Source organism: Lepidochelys kempii, chromosome 4 (genome assembly GCF_965140285.1).
Source record: "Lepidochelys kempii isolate rLepKem1 chromosome 4, rLepKem1.hap1, whole genome shotgun sequence".
In the NCBI taxonomy this organism is placed as follows: Eukaryota; Metazoa; Chordata; order Testudines; family Cheloniidae; genus Lepidochelys; species Lepidochelys kempii.
In genome coordinates this window covers 57,459,242-57,478,216 of record NC_136383.1, presented here as the reverse complement: position 1 = coordinate 57,478,216, position 18,975 = coordinate 57,459,242, and the positions used below count along the sequence as shown (strand labels likewise).

Sequence of the window (18,975 nt, the reverse complement as noted above, 5' to 3'; positions counted from 1 at the left end):
TCAAGCCAGGGGCTGTTTGCTTAAAAGCCTTCACTCATCACAACCAATGTCATCTGTAGAGCCAATAAACAATGGCATAATTTTCTTTAGTACAGTATCATCATGTTGTCTACTCTAAGGGACAGGTTGTTTATATAATTAACCAGGGGTCTGGGTGTGACAATGGGAGCACATTATCTTCCTGTCATTTCAATCAAACAATCAGATCCTCATATGGCCAAAAAAAGAAGAAAATATGAAATAGCTTAATTTTAACCCAATTATTCTAGGCTTACATAGTAAACAGTCCTATGTCCTCTTGTTTTGGCATGTTTCACCTGTACTTTTAAAACTTGTCATTTTGAAATGTATGGACTTTAAGTTATCAATGTTCAACTTACCCATGATTTGAAACCAAACTACCCTCAGGAAATGCTGAGCAAAACTTCTCAATTTTCGAAACACACACAAAACAAACAAAACCACCACCACCACCACCACACCCCACACAGGTGGTAGTGGGGGAGAACAGTCAATTTTTAAACTTTTTTTCCCCAATCCAGTTCTACTTTCAGATAAACAGTTGGGCTCTGGGGGGAGGGAAGGGTGTGCAGGTATCTGAGCCGGGGGGGGGGGTCATGGCTGGGCTCTGAAGGGGAGGGGATGTGGGTGTCTGGCCCCCTCGGCTGGGCTTTGGGAGGAGGAAAGGGGGCAGAGAAACATGAACTGGATTATCGTAGGGGTTTCTTTAAACTCTCTACTCCTGGAGGAGTGGGTGAGAGAGAGAGAGAGAGTGTGTGTGTGTGGTTGGTATTCTGAAATAAGTTACCAAAATAACTGAAACCGGTGTGATTATGTAGTGTAATTTTGACAAAATGTATTTTGCAGACTTTTTAATTTTTTGGCGCAGAATGCCCCCAGGAGTAAAGGTTGTATTTTCAACCTGATATGACAATGAGCACTCTCGCTCTTTCTCTCTCTCTCTCACACACACACACACACACACGCTTCTCCCTAAAAGTGTGTGTGGTGGTGGGGAGTGTCAGTAGGCAGATTAAAAAGCATGTTTTGTTTTGTTTTAAATCTCTGTTGTTTTGAGTCTGACTCATGCTTTTTGAATGCTGGGGGCTGGCAATACTGAAGTTGGTCTATGTGAGCATTAGAGTTCACTTCCACAACCTCAACTTCACATCCATTATATTACACTGGTGCTTACAGCTTCTACACAGATCAGAATCCCGTGTGCTAGGTACTCCATCAAGGTAATTTGTAAGATCTTCTGGGAAGATATTATGTGGTCTAATTAGGAGACAAGTCACAATAAATGACAAACAAAAGGGAGTCAAGAGGATTGGGAGGAAAATTTTAAATGGACAACCAAGGTTACATAGGAGGAATACAAACTTCCTAACTTCTCTTGAACTGAAAACAATGGTATTCCTTAGGTTCTAATAATTTTATTTGAGGTAACGTTGAAATAAGGAACGGTACAGAGTTCAAGCATAGGAGTTTCTGGTCGTCAGGGGATAAGGTACAGATTATCAAGGGGTGCAAAATGCGATTTAGGAGCTGGTGGAGCAAGGATCACATAATAATCTGCAAATTCCCCGACTGGGGGAAAAGTTTAACCGATCAGAGTACAGACATCGAGATATGGGGTAAGTTATCCACACAACAGCTACTTTCGGTATGCTGGGTATAGTGAGTGAATATGGGGGTGGGGGTGGGTCTACCCTCATTTGGTGGGGTTTAATGTTCAGCGGGTTTACGGTTCCAGTTCATACGGTCCGATGGGGAAGGCCTCTCAGTCTCTTTCCCACAGTGTGTGCACAGTGTCGTACCGGCTCACTCCTCCTGGTACTGTCGGTGGCCGGTGATGTGCTCGATATAGATGTCCCTGGACCATCGGATGGTGTCCGAGACCATGAGGCGCCGCATGAGTCGTGCGTAGCGTCTACCGATCCCGCAGGTCCGCAGCACACGCTCGTTGCAGGGGTCCCAAGCGCCCAGGGCTCCGACAATCAGGGCGTCCAGCTGCACCTCGTAGCCCTTCGCTCTCAGGGTGTCGGCCAGAGGGGCGTATTTTTCCAGTTTCCGAGCTCGAGCTTCTCGGAAGGCCGGGGTCCTGTTCTCAAAAGGGACCGTAATGTCGACGTACTACAATTAAAATACTTACATGTTTGTCCTAGCTATCAGGATCAAACAAATTTGTCCCTAATAGACATGTTAGCGCATCAAGAATGAACTCATTTAAACTATGTCATAGTAAAGAGGATTAGAGATGCAGCACTCATTCACACTATTTACAGTACCTTAGAGGAAACAAAGCAAAAATGAATTACCGCATTATTACTAAGGTGCCACAAGTACTCCTCCGCATTATTACTGCAATCTATACCAGAAGGCTTTGTAACAAAGCTTCCTGCCAGCATAAACCGAAGACAGCAAGATATCAAACTTGGCAAATTCTAAAACTCCTATTTTAGAAGGCTCAGGAGACAAAGGTACAGGATGATAAAGAACTCCTAACATATTGCTTGGCTTACCTCTTATATCCTTTGATCCCCGCAGCCCCCCACTTCTCTATTCTGTAAAACACCAAACTAAATGTACTTTATTTATTTTAGTGGAGTGGGATCCTCCCTCCGTACGATATGTATTTCACATAAATTAAGGCTATGTCTACACTGCACTTTCATCAGTAAAACTTTTATCGGTGAGGAGTGTGAGAAAAAAACAAAAACAAAAAACCACACACACACCCCCATGACCAACAAAAGTTTTACCGACAGAAAGCGCCAGTGTTGACAGCCCTTTGTCAGAGTTGGTGGTGGTTTTATTTTTTGCCAACAAAGCGTGGCTACACTGCATACCTTACAGCGGCACAGCACGCAGTGCAGAGATAATCAAAATGACATTTGGGGTGGGGGGAAATGCACAACAGTCCACAGAGCAGTGTAAACAAGGTTGTAGTCTCAAATATTAATCTCACTCATAACTGATTTTTCTGTTCTATTTCCTGGAGGACAATAATCTCCTCTCTAACCTAGTTATCATTGATTATTTAAAAAAGCAGCTAAGACCTTTGTTTGAAATAATGTTGGTACATATCCATAAGGTTGGGATTAGCCAAATCCTACTTTAAAATATATATCACAAGATCATTACATCCACAAACAAAGAGTTTCATACCAAAATAACAATCATTTTATTTTGTTGCTTTCAAATGTGCACCCCTGAAGAGCTTACACCACTGCTTGTAAGGCAAATTAACCAGTTAAAAGGACCAAATTCTAACGCTATGATCCTTTGATGTCCAACTATATTTGATTTAAAACATCTGATTAAGAAAGGGAAAAAGGTCAGTTTGGGCAATCACAACCGCCACGGAACAAAGACAGGGGAACACCATGTAGTTACTTGCAGCTCAGTCCATGTCAGAGGTTAAGCATGTACTCATTCGCTCTTGGCTGCAGAGTCATCTGTCCTGGAAACACAGACTTCTGCTTGGCTAAATGCCACACCAGTGGCTCTTTCAAATGAGGACTGACATCCAGTTATATTCACACACATCACACTGAAAAAGTGCTCAACCCATCAAGCATCACTATGTCTATACCTACTTTAAAGTGTTTGCTAGGTACAGTAGTTTGGATAGTTTAAGCCACTCACAGAGTGGACAAGACCAGGCCCCTCCCTGCCCATTAGACAGCAGCCCAAGCCAATCCAGGAAGCTAGGTGCCCCCTTTTGTCCTTGTGAGATAGAAGCGCCCCAGCCACCCTCGAGCCCCCTTCATGATCAGGCTAGGCCAGCATACCCCAAACACAGGAGGAGGAATTGCAGCAGTAATACGAGCATAGCCTGCCTTTAGATCCAGAGGTTCTTTCCACCCCATGACATCACCGGATGCTATACTTGGTAAACTACTCATTTCAGCCTGGTCATTTACTGAAGAGGGATGATGGAGAATGACTAGGTGTTGTTGTGTGGAGAGGGATGGAAACAGGAGGATGTTGAGTTGTGAAAGGAGGAGAGAAGACTGTGGGTTGAGGGTGTTATGTAAAGCCTCCGCTCAAATGCAATTGTAAGATCTGTAACTTGTATCAAGTTCTAAAACCTTTTTGCAGACTTTGTAACTTCAGTTATTGTTAGCATAGCATTTTAAGTTTTGTAACCTTTGCAAGCTTTGTAACTTTTTCAGTTAACACTTGTATGAACCTCCAAGCTTTGCAATATTCAGAGAGAGAGTGTGAACAAGGGAGTGTGTGTGGGAGATAAGGGAGTGTGAACAAGGGAGTAAATGTGGGACTGGGCAGAGAGAAACTGCAAAGAGAAAAGAGCCTGGAGACAGGAGACAAGTGTGTCTGATGTAGTCTGCCCTAAGAAGGCAATCATGGGGTGCTGTAAAGAAAAGAAGATGCATGAAAGGAACTGGTCTGGGAATGCTTCTCGGTGACGGACACAGAAGGAAAACTCAGTGTACGTGACAGGAGCCACTCAGTTCCAGCATGGCGATAGGCATGCACACAAGCCCCCTGCTTCTTCTTGACCTGCTCACCGGCCCGGATCCATGACCGCAGGCGGACAAACCAGATCTACCATGCTTCTGCTTCTCGGCTTCCCATGCTGTCTCCGGTAACTCTCCACCTGTGTAAGTGTGTGGGTGCAGGAGGGTATGAATGCTGTGAATGTGTGTGTGTATGAATAAGCTCCATCCCTTTTCTGTCTAACTCAACAGCGGCATCAAAATAAAACTAATACAAGTGTGACCCTGGGTTGGTTTTTAGGGGAACAGAGGTAACAAAGGGCAATTTGGTTAAGCAGGATATTTAGTGGTATAAAATAATTAGGACCCTACCAAATTCACGGCTATGAAAAAGGCATCATGGACGGTGAAAATCTGGTCTTTTGTATGCTTTTACCCTATACTATACAGATTTCATGGGGGAGACCACCATTTCTCAAATTGGGGGTCCTGACCCAAAAAGGAGTTGTGGGGGGGGGGGTCATAGTAATGCCACCCTTACATCTGTGCTGCTGTCAGAGCTGGGTGGCCGGAGAATGGCAGCTGTTGGTCAGGGGCTCAGCTCTGAAGGCAGTGCTCCGCGAGCAGCAGTGCAGAAGTAAGGGTGGCAATACCATAGCATACCACCTTTACTTCTGCACTGCTGCCTTCAGAGCTGGGTGGCTGGAGGGTGGTGGCTACTAACTAAGGGCCCAGCTCTGCAGGCAGCAGCGCAGAAGTAAGAGTGGCAATACCAAACCATGCCATCCTTACTTCTGTGCTGCCGCTGGTGGTGGCTCTGCCTTCAGAGCTGGGCTCCTGCCAAGCAGCCACCACCCTCCAGCCACCGCTGGCGGCAGCTGCGCAGAAGGCAAGGGCAGCAGTACCACAACCCCCCATACAATAACCTTGTGACCTCCCCACAACTCCTTTTTGGGTCACGACCCCTACAATTACAACACCGTGAAATTTCAGATTTAAATAGCTGAAATCATGAAATTTATGATTTTTAAACTAATATGTCCATGAAATTGACCAAAATGGACTGTGAATTTGGTAGGGCCCTAAAAATAATGAGTGAGGGGACAACAGTTGGGAAAAACAGGTTTAATTGTAAAGCTAGAGAAATAATGTAAATCAGTTTCAAATTCAAACTGGAAATATAATAGGAACTAATGACATTGTTAAAAGTATCACTTCCTTTCCCTCACTCCTCTATCTGCATAATCTATCTAAGTGCCTAACACAAGTTTGGAAACTATATAAATGCTACTGGCAATTTAAAACTTGGTTTGTTATACAGGTCTCTCCTCTTACTTCCCATTCCCACACTTTGGAAACGAGCCAAAATCCCCTTCCCCCAGACTCTTTTGCCCACCTCCAACTTCTTTCATGTCTCCTCTTATCCTTATGGCAACCTTACAATTTATGTCCAACACCCTCTCTCAAAATGGTGCCACCTATTCCAGGAAGCATTCAAGATCTGAAGACCACACCCTGCTCTGTTTAGGGTCATTATAATCTTTATCCTCTCATTCCTTGAGACTGTAAGCTGTTTGGGGAATGGACTCATGTTCATTTGGCACATTTTACCCTTATACAGCAGAGTTTGTATTTTACAGCCCTACAACAGAGTATCAAGCACCAAATTCCACTTTTTTCTGTTCATGTAGTAAGGAAAAGATTTCCCAGAATTTACTGAGGCTCTAGTTTTCCTCTATCAGCTGAACTGTTTCTCAGCAGAGATGGATTATGAAGATAACACACAATTATCCAAACTCTTCATCAGCTGCCATTTACTTGCATTAGCAGTACAAACAATTTAAAAGATAGTTCACAAAGTTTACAAGAGTGGAGAAAGAGAAGACTTGTCTCTTTCTTCAACCCCTGGATATCCTACAGCAGTGGTTCTCAACCAGGGGTATGCAAAGGTCTTCCTGGGGTATGTCAACTCATCCAGATATTTGCCTAGTTTTATAAGAGGCTACAAGAAAAGCACTAGCAAAGTCAGTATAAACTAAAGTTTCATACAGACAATGACTTGTTTATGCTGCTTTATATAGTATATCAGTGTTTCTCAACCTGGGGGCCACAATTTATTTTATAATTATATGGTAAAAATGAGAAAGTAAGCAATTTTTCAGTAATAGTGTGTTCGGACACTTTTGTATTTTTATGTCTAATTTTGTAAGCAAGAATTTTTAAATGAGGTGAAACTTGGTGATACACAAGACAAATCAGACTCCTGAAAGGGGTACAATGGTCTGGAAAGGTTGAGAGCCACTGCCCTAGAAGACCAAAATAAATTAAAATAAGGAACCTGTTAATTTGTATCCATTAGACGCAATGTATTAAAATTATTATTCTGTTTCAGAAAGGTTTTTTTAAAAAGATATACCGTAGCTTTAAAAAAAAAAGGGCGCGGTTTCACATCTTTGTGCCAATTGCCCTTTATGTAGAAGTTACCCAAATAGGGGACAGAAAATGTCACAAGGTTCCCCATCCTGTCACATCACTTCTGCCTTCCAGAAAAGGTTTGGACCTCAAAACTAGCTGATTCCATCAAGATTCATAGCAAGTCCAGAGCCATCAGCTGGTTCTCTGTCCTACAGTCCTCTTCTGGACCCCTTCAATACAGTCTCTGTCAGAGAACTCCCACTTCCCAAAACCCACACATAGCATGGAGGGAAAACTACCAACTTAAAGGGACAGCATCAACCCAGATAATTTCAAAAAGTTAACTTTTCTGATTGAGTACCCTTTAAAAAGTATGTCCTCATTGGGTTTTTTAAACTCCTTTAAAAATTCTTAAAAACAATTAAGGTTTTTTTCCTGCCTCCAACTGATGCTCTTTCACACAAGCTCAAGAGTACCAAGAAACATTCTCAGGAGCTCCATCCCTTCTTAGGGTTGCTAGGCGTCCAGTTTTCAACCAAAATGCCTGGTCAAAAAGGGATGCTGGCAGCTCTGGTGACTCAGCCAATAGGACTCCGGCCACCCAGCTCTGACAGCAGCACAGATGTAAGGGTGGCATTACTATGACCCCCCCCCCACAACTCCTTTTTGGGTCAGGACCCCCAATTTGAGATAGTGAAACTTGGGTCCAATCAATAATTATGTTGATGCAGAAACAAAGATTTTTGCAAGGCACCTGGCTTTTACATATTTTGTTGTACACCGTGTCAAGCACACTGTTAATAGAAAAGACGGCATGAGATGGTGTAGCTCATCTCCTAGTGGGGTTTTTCTCTACAATGTAATTTCAGTCCCTTGTACCAGCTTCTAGTTTTGGAGGTCTGCTGGACTCTACTGTTGGTTGTTCTTAAAAATATGCTAAAAGGCTCATCTGTTTTTGGCCGACTTAACTCCAGACACTTGGGACCCATGTATGTGGGCTTCCAGCCTGTTTTCCTCCCCACAAAAAACAAACAAACACAAACAAACACCCCCCCCCATAACAAACAAACAAAAATAATGCTGGAAATTTAATTCTTTGGTTGGTGAAGGGGTTTGCTTTCTGGCTTCTGCATTTCCTTCTGTGCCATATTCTTTGGTTTTGTATGGCTGAGTGCTTTGTCTTGTTCCTTCCCCACTACCCCCTTTTGGTCAGTTGCCCAGTGATAAACAATTTGCAAATGGGTCAAAAGAAAATACCAAATTGGACTTTTGTAAGCGATCGTGTTGAGGACTTCATTTGCTTGTAAACAAAGTAACCTTTGTATTATAATAGCATGTAGAGGCCCCAGTTAGAGTTCAGGGCCTATTTTCTTAAGTGCTGCAGTGAAGTTTACAATCTTGTTTTATGACCAGTCTTACCAGGATGTGAGACAAACATATGGGGGAGGGGAAGTTGTAACTGGTGTTACAGGTAACACCCGCCCCTCAGGAGAACTACAACTGAGCAATTAGAGAAACTAAGCATAAACCAAGTCTTTTATTGTGGGCATTTGATAGCCCTTTGAATAGTGACAGTTTTAGTGTTTTGCTGCTCCAGTGTTTTAGTAGCAGCACCAGAGCTGAGATGGAAGAATGAGCAGGGCCGGCAGAAGTGTGCAAAGACAGATGGGAAGAAGGGATAGGGTTGCCAACTTCCTGATTGCAGAAAACTGAACACCCTTGCCACAGCTGAGGTCCCGCCCTGCTCCATCCCCCCTCCCTCCATTGCTCGCTCTCGCTCACTAGTTTACTTTGACCAGGCTGGGGCAGAGGGTTGGAGTGCGGGAGGGGGTGAGGGCTCTGGCTGGTGGTGTAGGCTCTGGGGTGGGGCTTGGGATGAGGGGTTTGGAGTGCAGGATGGGGCTCTGGGGTGGGGCTCGGGATTAGGGTGCAAGCAGCGGTTGAGGGCTCCATCTGGAGGTGCTGGCTCTGGGATGGGGCCAAAATGAGGGGTTAAGGGTGTGGGATGCAGGCTCCAGGAGGGAGTTTAGGTGAGGGAGAGAGCCCAGGGCTGGGGCAGGGGGTTGGGGTGCGGAAGGGAGTGAGGTGTGCAGGCTCTGGGTGGCACTTACCTTGGGCAGCTCCTGGAAGTGGCGACATGTCACATGACAGAGGCATGCAGCCAGGGGCCTCTGTGCACTGCCCCTGTCCTTAGGCACCGTCTCCGTAGTCTCACTGTATTTGTAGATATACTGATTTCAGAGGTGGATTAAGATATATTGGGGCCCTGGGAACAAAACATTTGGGGCCTGCACATCCCCACCGTGGGGCCCCACCCCCTGCTCCTCCCCATCCACCAAGACTCCGCCCCTGACTTGGCCAGAAGTCAGGCCATGGAAAAAGCAGAGCTGCCCATGGAGCCTGGGCCACTGTGGAGAGCCCTGGACTCTCCATCTGCCCTGGGGGGCAGGGACAAAGGCTGGGGGCTGCTCTCAGGAACCTCAGCCCCCTGCCCAAGGCAGGTTCATGGTCTGGGGCTCCCCACAGCTGCCCAAGCTCCCCGGGCAGCTCTTACCACAGCCTAAGGCAGTGGTCCCCAAACTGTGGACCATGCCCGTAGGAGCTCAGCCCTACCTCCTGCTCTGCTCTGACCCCACCATAGTCCTGCCCCCAGCCCCAGCTCTGGCTCTGCTCCCAGCTGCATCCCCACTCACAGCCCCTGTCTGTGGGCTCTGGCCCCACTCCTGGCCTGACTCCCGTGGGGGTGGGGGGAGAGGCCGGGGGGTTGCAGACTGGGTGAGGGGTGGGATGTGACTGAAAAAAGGGCTAGGGTGACCATATGTCCCATTTCAACCCCAGACGTCCTGACTTTTTTGGCAAAAAAATGGGCATTTGTCCCATTTGCTCTTGCCAACGGATCACTAGCTGGCAAGAGCAAATGGGAAAAATGCCCAGTTTTTCCAAAAAAGGAGCTGGGTGGCAGAGGGTGAGCAGTGGGGCTTGAGCCAGCCCTGTGCGGGGGAGGGGAGAGGGCCAGCTATGCGCAGGGGGAGAGGGGCTCAGGTGAGGGGCTCACACCCATTCAACACAGCGCCGGGGAGGGGGAAAGGGGCTCAGAGCAGCTCCATGCTGGAGAGAGGAGGAGAGGGCAGGGGGGAAAGGTGGTCAGATCAGCTCCACACCAGGGAAGGGAGGAGGAAAGAAAGAGAGAGGGGCTTGGGTGAGCTCCGTGCCAAGCGGGGGGGTGAGGGGGTGAGAAGCGCCTCGCTCCAGTGCCGCAGTGGGAGGGGGGGCCTTGGTCCGGCACAGGGTGGGAGGCTTGGGCAAGCAGCGCTCAGCCAGCTCTGCCTGGGGACATGGGGAATATTGCTCACACCTCACACACTACAGGCTTCTGGCTGGGCTGGAGGCGGGGCCTCAAGGGGAAGAGGAGGAGTGGGGAGGGGAGGGAGGTGGAGTAGAGGGCGCAGCTACAGTTCCGGCCCCTCCTGCAGGGCCCCCAAATTGGCCGGGGCCCCTGGGCATGGGCCCCATTGGCCCATATGGTAATCCACCACTGACTGATTTGCATATCTTTTAATCATTATTATCTGTACAAAGAACCGCAATATAATAGGCCCTAGGTTAGGGGTGGGCAAACTTCTTGGCCTGAGGGCCACATCTGGGTATAGAAATTGTATGGAGGGCCATGAATGCTCAAAAAATTGGGGTTGAGGTGTGGGAGAGGGTGAGGGCTCTAGCTGGGGGTGCCGGCTCCAGGGTGGGGCCAGAAATGAGGAGTTCAGGGTGCAGGATAGGGCTCCAGGCTGGGGTGGGGGAGTGGACTGCAGGGGCGGCGGGGAAGAGGGAGGGCTCCGGCTGGGGGGTGCGGGTTCTGGGGTGGGGATGAGGAGTTTGGGTTGTAGGAGGATGCTCTGGGCTGGGACCAAGGGGTTCAGAGGGCAGGAGTGGGATCAGGGCTGGAGCAGGAGATTAGGGTGCAGGAGGTGGTTGGGGCTCCAGCTGGGGGTGCGGGCTCTGGGGCGGGGATGAGGATGAGGGGTTTGGGGTGCAGGAGAGTGCTCTGGGCTGGGACCAAGGAGTTCGGAGGGCAGGAGGTGGATTAGGGATTGGGGCTCAGGGGTGCTTACCTCAAGCAGCTCCTGGAACTAGCAGCATGTCCCTTCTCCGGCTCCTACGCAGAGGCACGGCCCCGCAGCTCTGCATCCTGCCCCGTACGCAGGCACTGCCTTTGCAGCTCCCATTGGAATGCTGGAGGGGTCCATTGGAGCAGGGCCATTGGAGTGCATAGGAGCTGGAGGGTGGCCATGATGCAGCTTCCGGGAGCCACGTGGTGCGGCCCTCCAACCCAGCACCCTGTCTGGAGCGCCGGAGCGGGGCAAGCGCCAGATCCCACTCTCCAGAGGGAGCTCGAGGGCCAGCTTAAAATGGCCTGCGGGCCATAGTTTGCCCACCCCTGCCTTAGATACTGACTAAGGAGGACAGAAATTATTCCTGAATGGATAAAAACTAAAAACTGTACAGTTCCTTTCAAAGTTAATCAACCAAACAGCATTTTTTTAGTTTCTGGAGATTCACTATGTTTTCCACCAATTTACAAATCACACTTTGGATCATGATGGCACCCAAATGATATTCAATGCTGTGGAATTTAGAAGTTCCTGAATTTAGTTTATTGGTAAAACAAAAATCTGAAGAATTTGGATCTGTCTACACTACGATCAGGACAGCACAAGTAGGCAAAACCAAGCTAGTTTTGATAGAGCTAGCTTGCTAAAAGTAATGGTATAGTTGCAGTAACAAGGCTAGTCACCCAAGTACTTACCTACAGTCCCAGATAGGATTGTTCTCGGGTAGCCAGCCTATGTCACTTCACATGCAGTTGCCTCTACACTGGTGAGCTAGCTCAGGTACAGTAACTCCTCACTTAAAGTCATCCCGGTTAACGTTGTTTTGTTGTTACGTTGCTGACCAATTAGGGAACATGCTCATTTAAAGTTGTACAATGCTCTCTTCTAACGTCTTTGACAGCCGCCTGCTTTGTCCACTGCTTGCAGGAAGAGCAGCCTGTTGCAGCTAGCTGGTGGGGGTTTGGAACCAGGTAGCCCCCCCATCAGCTCCCTGTTCCCTTAAGTTTCCTGTGCAGCAGCTGCCAAGCAGGCTATCAATTGCCAGTGGTTCAGCTGTCCCTCCCCCATTGCCAAGTGCTGCTCCTGCCCTCTGCCTTGGAGCTGCTCCCCGAGCCTCCTGCTTGCTGTGTGGGTGGGGGGGAAGGGAGAGGGAGGCTAATCCCCCTCCTCCCTGCTCCTGCACCCTGCTTACCCCATCTTCCTTAGAGCAGGGGGGAACACATGACAGGGCTCAGGATGGAGGGAGCTTCCTGGCAGCAGCTGCTGTCTCAGCTTGCTGATTAACTTAAAAAGGCAGTGTATGTAAGAGTGCGGTCAGTGTACTTAAAGGAGCAATGCGCATCTCTCTCTCACACACAGGGTGTGTGTCTCTGTCTCCCCTCCCTCTATTCATGCTGCCTTGTAGAGTTGAGAGCTCAGCCAATTACTAGTTCATCATTTAGTAGTAAGGTATTCCCCAGGAAATATCCCACCCTCTAACTTCACCACCTCAACCAAGCTTCACAATCATCATCGCTGTGTACCAGTATTAAATTGTTTGTTTAAAACTTATACTGTGTGTGTGTGCGCATGTGTGTGTGTGTGTGTGTATATATATAAAAATAAAATATACATACCCACATATATATATAATGTCTTTTGTCTGGTGAAAAAAATTTCCCTGGAACCTAATCCTCACCTATTTACATTAATTCTTATGGGGAAATTGGATTCGCTTAACATCGTTTCGCTTAAAGTCACATTTTTCAGGAACATAACTAAACATTAAGCAAGGAGTTACTGTATACCTACACATATCATGCCTCCTAGACATTCAAAGAAGAATTTGATTGACTTAAAGAGATTCCAATATTGATAGCTGCATAAAATCATTAGCAAACTTTTACTAATAAAATTATCTGTCATATAGAAGATATAATTGTGCTTTTTGAAGTGGTACTAAGTAAACACTTCTCAGGCACTCATCTTGCTATTCCAGGCTCCAGAAACCTGAATCCTTATCAGGCAATATTGCCAGTGTGTACTTTTACCATTTCTCATTCATCTCATAAAAAAAATTTTAAGCACTAGTGGGGTGGAAAAATATTTCCGTGCCTCTGGCTACCATTGGATACTTTGGCTTCTCTCCTCTTTACACACTGATAAATCATCCCTACCAAGGATGGACTTTGCTCATCTAATATACTTTTAAGAGAAAATATTTTGTTTTTGGAGTGCGCCAAATTGCAGGTACCTTAAAAAAACAAAATGAAAACACCCCACATTCATTGAGAAGAATACATCCACATTTTCTAAACTGTAGCACTGAATGACACCCTTAGCAGAAAAAATAAAAAAGAGTAAAATAATAATTCATAGAAATACTGGAAACTGGAAAAACTACATTAGTTATAAAAAGTTATAGAGTGAAAGCCGCATTTCACAAAATCAATGGAATTTTGACATTGACTTAACTGAGGCCAGGAATTCACCCATGGTTTAATATACTGAAATGTGTTAATCACAGTAATGTCTACTTTTTTTATATTTGTAAGACATTGGATTCAACCAGTATTCTGAAATACTAGGTGCTGAACTGCGACTGGGGGCGGAGGGTGGGAGAGGTCAGATTTTCAATGCCGATCAGACTTGTCACGTAGAGTAGACAAATATAAGACAGATAAAACTCTATAAGGTTAGTCAAAGTCAAAACCTTTTCCTCGTTCACTTTCTTCCTTTAATATGAAAGACATAGGAAACTATAACAACTTTAATATAATAAAATAATAATAATAAATAATAATTCTAATAATAATAGAATAACTATAACAACAAGGATTTGGGGGATGGTGGTGGGGAAAAGGGAGAGGGACCAAGGAGTAGTAGCATTTCTGTGAAAAAAGCAATAACCTGTTCCCTTTTCCACAATAAACTCTGAGCCCACAGTATCACCATAAGAGAATACTGAATTACACTCAAAATGAAAGCTTGCCTTAGAGATTCAACAGTACCCAGTGTCCCTTTTCTATAACATACACCATCCAAGCTAGCGCTAGGAAAGATGAACAGTAATATACGCTGAACCAAGCAACGTCCTGTCCTTGGAAGAAAATATTGACATCTGTCTGGGTAGAAATACACACACACACACACACACACACGGCCACCACAAAAATACCAAAATACACATTATAACCTGAAACATGGTAAACAAAAGAACCACAGGTGGACCTTGAAACATGAATAGTAAAATAGATCAATTTTTTTGCACATATTCCACTTAATTTTATATATGGGATATAGCACAATAATTAACTATTAAAAAAACAAACACACCCACCCATGGGAAAATCCCACCACAATGAACCTGATTTTCAATAATAGTTAAGTACATACATTGTTTAAAGTGTAGAATCTTTTACAGTCCTGTATATTTTATCTCTACTTGCAAACAGTTTTAAAGCTACAGCTTCACTGCTAAACTAGTTATGCGACCCACGAGCAACTATTTGCCCATGTTTATTTTTCCCCCCTACTGTTCCTTACACATTCTTGTCAACTCTGGAAATGGCCCACCTTGATTATCACTACAAAAGGTTTTTTTTCTCTCCTGCTGGCAATAGCTCACCTTACCTGATCACTCTCTTTCAGTGTATATGGTAACACCCATTGTTTCATGTTCTCTGTGTATATAAAATCTCCCTACTGTATTTTCCACTGCATGCATCCGATGAAGTGAGCTGTAGCTCATGAAAGCTTATGCTCAAATAAATTTGTTAGTCTCTAAGGTGCCACAAGTACTCCTTTTCTTCTTACTGCTAAACTTGATAGTCACAAAAATGAGACAAAGTATTTACCTCCTTCTCTCACACACAGCTTTAAAAGTCCACTCTGCCAAGCTACCAGTGAGACGCTTTCCCCAGCACATGAGAGCCTGAAAAAATATAAGTTTTTAGATGGAATGTAAATATATCTATTCACTTCAAATTTCAAAGATTAACTGATGCAGTGTGGATTTCCTGAGTCTGTAGCACTTTGCTGTTGCTCATAGCTTTGCTGAGTAACAACAAACTGAAAATAAGACCCTACTATTTTACTCTGTTATTCAGAACCCTGTGGTAAAAAGTGAAATTGTCAAGATGTTTGCTACCACAATTTCATGATGCTATTGGAAAAATCAAATTTGCAGGTGGGGAGAAGAACTAGAAGGTTAGTATAAAAGAGGCCTCTTTCATGTCCTTTCCTCACAGCAGCTAGAGACAAAAAGTTATTTACCATATCCAGCAACTAGAGAAAGATTATGAAACTCCAAATGTATCATGCATCTGCTAGATATACTGTGACACAAAGATGGAGTCTCCAAGCTAGATCCAGGGATAACAGGTGAACCACCTCTGCCGCACTCTGGGACCCCAGCTAGTGGGATGAGGGATTCTCACCTGTGTGTTCCCTTTAGACCTTGCTGGTGGGGCTGTTCGACTGTCATAGCTACCTCTGGAGAGTTAGTTTATTCCTCCTGCTAGTAGATGTCTGGTAGCTTTTTCAAGTCTCTTATTCCACAAATCCCAAACGTTCCTGTTTTTAACCAACATGTAAAATTCATGTTATCTCTGAATATTTAAACATACTCTGCCAAAAATTCTGGACAAATACCACTTCTTGTAATCATTAAAAATAGCAAAGGATTAGGTTTAAAAGGTATTAATTCAACCTCAACATTCCATGACCTCACAGCATTACTGCAATTATCCACAGCTCAACAGCAGCCCATGTGACCTAAAGCCATGTGATCCAGTCTGCCTTGGTGCCATTACAACATAATGTTGTCTCCAGCTGCCATTACTTCACAAAGAACATTGACTTTCTACTAGTTGATGTACTACACAGGCAGATGTTAAGGCAGAGGTGGGCCACATCCAGCCCGTGGGACCCTCCTGCCCGGCCCCTGAGCTCCCGGCCACTCCCTTACTGTTCCCACCCCCACAGCCTCAGCTCACTGCGCCGCTGGTGCAACGCTCTGGGCGGCCAGGCAGCAAGCTCCTGGGGCAGCACAGCTGCAGAGCCCGGCCTGACCCGGTGCTCTGTGCTGCGTGGTGGCGTGGCTGGTGGTGAGGGGGCAGGGGAGGTTGAATAGGGAATAGGGGATGGTTTGGTGCGGAGGCAGCCAAGCTAATTGCTGGCACCTCCTTGTGATGGATGTCCAGTGCAGGTACTCCATAGGAAAGGTATACAGTGACTGGATAAATGGAGTTTGGGGTGGTGGTCAGGGGTGAGGATAGGGGTTGGGACGGTCAAAGGGCAGGGAACAGGGGGTGTTGAATGGGGGCAGGGGTCCTGGGAGGGCAGTCAGGAAGGAGGCGGGGGTTGGAAGTGGCGGCGGGGGGCAGTCAGGGGACAGTGAGCGGTGTGGGGAAGAATGGGGCAGGGGTCCCAGGAGGGCCGACAAGGAACAGAGGGGGTTGGATGGGGCAGGAGTCCCGGGGGGATGAGGGGGGGCGTCAGGGGGCGAGAAGCGGAGGGGGGATAGGGATGGGGGCTGGGCCACGCCTGGCTGTTTGGGGTGGCACAGCCTCCCCTAACCAACCCTCCATATAATTTCCGAAACCTGATGCAGCTCTCAGGCCAAAAAGTTTGTCTGCCCCTGTGTTAAGGTAATGCTGAGACCAGCGGTGAGTATTGTATATAAGTGATTGAAAGCTTAAAACCTCCTACGATAACACTGAAATATGAAGCATTATCTCTTTTACATTTTAAGTTGGTATCAGAAGGAATCAGATCATGTTTTCTATATCTTTAATTCATGCAACTTAAAAAACAAACAACTCATCCATAAATAAAGTAACTCAAGCCACATGCTGCTGAATTTTACTGAGGGTTAGAGGGAAGCATTCATGCAAAAATATATGCCACTGATTCTGCTAGGAATTCTTCCTTTTAGCCAACATATTACATTGTAGTTTATACCAACTAGTACAGAATACAGGCTACCTGATTGTCAGGGTGGATACAAATCTATGAGGAACAAAATAAAACTGTTTTTTAATTTAAATCAGGTATAAATTTTAAAAAAACAGTTTTTAAAAAAAATAAATTTATAATTAAATTTGAAGTTATAACAACTTAAGGCCTAAACTTATTATGATCTATTAAAATCATTTAAAATTATTTACAAAAAATAGTATTAAACAGTACATGTTTGCTACTAAAGAAAGCTAGTGACTTCCAGTGGTTTGTCTAAGCACCTGGAAACAGTCTGTTGAACTGCTAAACCAGCTTCTGACAGCAGTAGCCTAATCTGCAAGTACAGAGAGATATCTTCTTCATTTCAGTTTATTCAGTTAGTTCAGTTCAATGACTAGTTCATTCAAAGTTAAGAATCTCATTAGGAGTTGAAAACAAACTTTCCTGTTTTTTCCTCTTCCAGTCTATTAATCAAAACTAAGCATGAGAGGATGAGATCTACTCTTTCTAAAAATCTTGAAGGATATGGTGACCTAAGTTTCCAAAAAGCTGCACGACCGTGCAGCTGCCTATTAAGCCCCGTGCAGGGGCTGAGGCCGGAAGAGGCACCCCTCCCTGCCAGTCAGCATGGAGCTACCAGGGAGAGGAGCCCCGCTCCTGGCCCAGTCTGGCCAGAGCTGTCGCAGCCGCGGAGAGGCGCTCAGCCCCGGCCCATATCTGCTGCAGGGACAGAGAGCTGGGGGGAGTCCTCTCTCTCCCCACAGTCTGCACCCCAAACCCCTCATCCTTGGCCCTACCCCAGAGCCTGCACCCCTCTCCCACCCCCGCATCTCTGCCCCAGACCTGAACCCCCTCATGGACCCCGAACCCCTCATCCCTGGCCCCACCCCAGAGCTTTCACGCCCAGTGAGAGCCCTCATCCCCCTGCACCCCAACTCTCTGCCCAGCCCTGAGCCCCCTCCCACACTCCAAACCCCTCAGCCCCACCCCCACCATATGAATTTTGTTATGTGCACCAATATGAAGCTGATGTGTCACACATCACCTCCATATTGGTGCACATAACAAAATTCATTCCGCACACTGACATAAAAAATTAAAGGGAACACTGATGGTGACCAGAAACGAATCAGTTCAGTTCACTCACTACTTTGTCTAATAACTTAGTTTTAAATGCAAAACATGTTTTGATACATAAGAAAATAAAGTTTATCTAGCACATTTAAAATAGCTTTATTTACTAAACACTACTGCTGTTTTTGTGCATTTTTAATTGATTTTGAGTTTCTGTATGAATAAATCTTGACATAAATAAATTTAAATAAAACAATCATTTAGTAACTAAGAAATGCAACATTCACCATTTTCTAAACTTAATTTTTACCTTTTTTATTATGAATCTAAATAAATGTAAATTAAGCTATATAATTGCTTAAATCAGTGCGTACAGAAATAGCAAAGCACCAGATTCAGTGTAAAGGCTATATTTAGTTGCCAATCAACGAGTTTTAGTGGTTACAACCAATGAGAATCATCTCTCTTTAGGAAACTAACTAAGAAGTAAAAATGCAAAACAAAATTAAAATTGATTATTTAAATCAAGGTTTCCTGCTTGCTGGTTTCAGTCATGATTAAAATTGGTGATTTAAATCAATCCACCCTGTTCATTGTACACTAGCAGTGAAACAATTTTGTTCACAACTCATTTTACCAAGATGACTTGAATTGCAACAGAAGTCATTTAGGCCTTAACATTTTGATTGACTTAGCTACGTTGCTCCCTCAAGTGCCATAGCTTTGCTGATCTAAGCTCCAGTGTGGATGCAAATAGGTCAATGGAAGAATGCTAAGGGAGGTGGATTACCTAGCACAAATGAAGAAACTCTTCACTTGCTGTAGGAAAAATCTACACTACAGTGCTACAGCAGCACAGCTGCAACATTGTAGCACAGATATGGCACCCGTATGGAAATCCTTCCAAATACACTTATAAAACTGCTAGATTAATAATCATAGATAGATCTATGAAATTCTCATTTTTAAAG

General features: G+C 45.3%; 1 protein-coding gene across 2 annotated transcripts in view; it reads right to left on the bottom strand.

Annotated features, from left to right (window-relative positions):
* Positions 1–18,975, bottom strand: part of FHIP1A (FHF complex subunit HOOK interacting protein 1A) — a 140,657-nt gene that overhangs the window by 107,445 nt on the left and 14,237 nt on the right. The gene's annotated exons all lie outside the window — the stretch shown is intronic.